General features: G+C 30.8%; 1 protein-coding gene across 1 annotated transcript in view; it reads right to left on the reverse strand.

Annotated features, from left to right (window-relative positions):
- Positions 1–4027, reverse strand: part of Ufsp2 (UFM1 specific peptidase 2) — a 28268-nt gene that overhangs the window by 19461 nt on the left and 4780 nt on the right. The window lies entirely within an intron of this gene.

Below are 4027 nucleotides of genomic sequence, written 5' to 3' on the forward strand. Positions count from 1 at the left end.
AAATAAAATTTAAGTTAAAAATCAGTGATGCAGATTCACATTTTAGGATCCACTTTAATTAAGGGCTTATATATTTCAAAAATTCTTTACATTTTAGAATAGCTTCTCAAATGAAGCCCCCCAAATCCAAATTATAAAAGTTCTAAATATTTACAATAACAGTATTTAATAATTTACCCAAATGCCAGTATTTTGCTGTATAAGTACCAGATTTTACAGTCTAGTCTATTGACCAAAGTTTGGGTTATTTTGGTTAAGAACAGAAGTGCTGTAAACATACTGTTCATGTTTTTTAGCAAATGCAGGCACTCATGTATCTTGCGTATATACCTAGGAGAAGGACCACCTCAATTTGAGTAGGCAACACCCTTCTCTCCAATGTATACATACTTTTACTGACATTGCACAGTATTTCTTGTGAGTAGGTGGAAAAATCCTGGGTGAGAAAAGCTCCAAGGTCTCTTCCATCTCTAACATTTCGAATCTATAACAAGGACCCTGATCCAAATGATTTCATGAGGGCCTCATATTGTCAATATCACCTCCCACACAGAGCTGTCAGTGAACATTCTGAAACTGTTTTGGAGCTCAAACTCATAACTGTCTCAAATCACATTTGGACACTTACATGTTGTTTATTTGGTTTGTTTGAGTTAGGTTCTCTCTGTGTAGTTCAAGCTGGCCTTGAAATCTCAGCGATCCTTCTGCCTCAGCTTCCCAAGTGCTGAGATTATAGGTCTGTGCCACTATCCCTGGCACTTGCCTGTTATTTTTAATATCTTTTCATTATTATCTCAAAATCATAATATTCCTAATTTATTTTTAAGGACCCTTTAATGAGGCTGCAAGCAAAAATAGACAGATGCTACCCGGGGGATCAAAAGAAATGTCACATCTCCAGGCAGGTTATTTTGATGCCCAGTTTGCGAGGATTTTTGAAGGTGAAGGCTATGTGAATATGAATCAAGTGAGGAGACAGTATATGATGGAAGAAGCCAAAAAAAATTTAAGCAAAGCCTTCCTCCCTAGTAGTGGGGAGAAAAAACTGTAAGTGTTTGGGAAATTATTTTAAATAGATTTCTTGCATCTTTCTGTACCTAGCTTAAAGTGTTTGTTTTCTGTAGGAAATATTTATGTAAGATAATTTTTAAGTATAGTGTAGTTTGTCTTCAATGGAGATAGTTATATTGGATGATTAAATTAACAGGTAATTTAAAGAATATTTTCATGCTAATTTTGATTATCAATATCATTTTCTGTTAATTTATAATAATTAAAATCATAAATAAAATGTGAAATTAAGTGCAGTATTTGGGGCTTTTTTGTTTGTTTGTTTGAGACAAGGTTTCACTATGCATTTTAAGGCTGGCCTTGAACTCATTTTGTTGCTCAAACTTGCAGTAATCCTCCTGCCTCAGCCTCCCTTGGAATTATAGGTGTGTACCACCACCTGCCAGGAAAAATGTTTTTTTACTAAATAATTTATCAAGGATACATTACTTTTCAATCACTGTGTGAGTGTGTCTCAAAAAAACCAATAACTGTGAAGCTGGATTTATAGCTCAGCATCACAGGGCCTGCCTGGCAAATGCAAGGTCATGAGTTTGATTCTCCGTACTAACAAAAAAAAAAAATAAATAAATAAAATAAATCATTGTGAAGATACAATCATAGGATTTAACAATGTTTTAATTGTGGCAGTTGTCGGTGTGAAGGTTTATCTTTTTTATAATATTTAATCAGTAGTTTATTAAGACCATGTAGTCTGTGTTATGTTACGCTATGTTGCTAAGACTTAAAGGCTGATTTTCAGTCAAAGTCAAGAACTTTGTGTCTCGATGTTAATAATAGAGGTTGATTAAAGTCTGATTTTGTGATTATTTTCAGTATTTTCTTCAAATTAGTGAATTATTAACTAAATGTTTTACTTAGATGTCTTTCTAACAGGAAACTTTGTCTTCTAAGAAAGCATGGTTTCTTTATTCAGAATGACGAATTGCTTCTTTTGTTTAATTAAGGTTTCATTTTTTTCAACCTTTCACACTTTGCATACATTAGAATTGTTTACTTTTCATCTTATTACTGTTGGACTTTTTCTCTTTAAATATGAATTTAGGAATTTTTTTGTTACTACTTTATTTTTCATATAGTATATGTATTTTGTCTTTTATATAACTTTTTTCTGCTTTTTATTATTTACTAATTTTGACTTACATGGTAATAATTGTAAATTTCTGCCTCATTGATTAATTGATGCTTATGTTTGTCAGCCAAGAAATAAGTTATATAATTATGCTAGCTTTCCTTTCTTTTTTAAAAAAGCACATAGATTTGTGGAAAAATCTGTAATTTAGTGGGTTGCAAAAGGTGTTTTCAAAGAGAAATTGGTGGTATAAATATGAAACCCTTATTCGGGCAATTACTCAACACAAAATCATGTGACTATAGGCATTTTTCTTTTCATGATTATTTTACTAGTATCTATCTCTTCTGTCTAAACTATTTTTTAAATATTTCATTTTTAATTCTCTTTTTGCGGAACCAGGGATTGAACTCAGGCCCTTGCGCTTGCCAGGGAAGCACTTATTCTACTGCGCCATCTCCCCAGCCCAATATTTCATTTTATTATCATGTAATGATTTTTATATATCCTTGGAATGTAGTGTAATGTTTCAACACATGTGTATAGTGTTTCTCCTTAAATATGAATTTAGGAATTTTTTGGTTACTACTTTATTTTTCATATAGTACATGTATTTTGTCTTACATATAACTTTTTTTCTGCTTTTTATTAATTGCTAATTTTACCCCAGCCATTTGCATTCCATGAATTCTAAGGGAAGTGACTTTTAATGTTCACCTTCAATCACATTGGAGTTAAATTATGTTCGTGCGCAATTGTCCTTTTCTCTGCAAGGTCACTGGCTTTTCTTACTATACTTAGAATTGTATGACACATTCCTATGTAAGGATGAAGGAAAAGCATGACCCCTGCTTGTGGGATTTTTACTGGAAGACTAGAGTTAATAAATAATCTGTCAGCATCTTTCTAAGTTTTGAGAATTCTAACTTAAACGTGAAGGTCATCTTTTCATAATAATGTTTCATTCTGTATTGACTATTTTCTTATTAAAAGTCTTATTTCAGTGATAACTTTGAAATTAGTTATTATTATTATTACATATCTATCATTTTTATTGTGAAAATAAAACAATTATTGTACATTACTGGGTAATAGAATAGCTTCATTGCTTAGGTACTGTTCCCAGAAGAATTTACATAAAAATTGAAGCAAACATTTGATTAATACTCCTTCATACTAAAGTGATAAATGTAAATCAAAGTACATAGAAATTCATTTAAAGACACACTATTATCAATGGGAACTACTCTAACTTTCTAAATATCATGTAATTTTATTTATGTACAACATTTGAAATAAACATAAAAATGAAACATCTCAATATTTGTGACTTTTAATAGTGAGGAAAATAAAATTAGATAAACACAGTTATTTTTTCTTATCAAAGTGAAGTAAGTTAATTCCATTATATATTTTTTTCTCCATTTTCAATCTTTAAACATTTTTCTGAAAACATATGACATGGAAATTGATATTTTAACCTTGTACTTTCTAAAAACAAAAATAACTGTCTTTAAGATGTGGATTAGGAAGCTACTATGGCACAATAGGCGGTCCGATACCATTCTTCAGTGCAGAATTAAAACCCAGGGAGAAATACCAGCCACCTGGCAAGAATTTATACACAAACCCAGGAAAAAAAGGGACAGGATATGGGTAAGATATTTTCTTTCTTTCTTTTTTTTTCAAATCAAATTAGTAGGACAGTTTCAATAATTAATACATTGCATTCTGTCTTCCTAGGGTTATTTGTTGTACAAAATGCAGACAGAATATCCTATTTACAAACATTAGAAAAAAATCCCTGTATTCCTTGAATTAAGGGAATGTAAATGTATATCTGTTCTAACCATTTTTTTTTTAAATTTATTTATTTATTTATTT

Source organism: Octodon degus, unplaced genomic scaffold, assembly GCF_000260255.1.
Source record: "Octodon degus isolate 3935 unplaced genomic scaffold, OctDeg1.0 scaffold00114, whole genome shotgun sequence".
Classification (NCBI taxonomy): Eukaryota; Metazoa; Chordata; class Mammalia; order Rodentia; family Octodontidae; genus Octodon; species Octodon degus.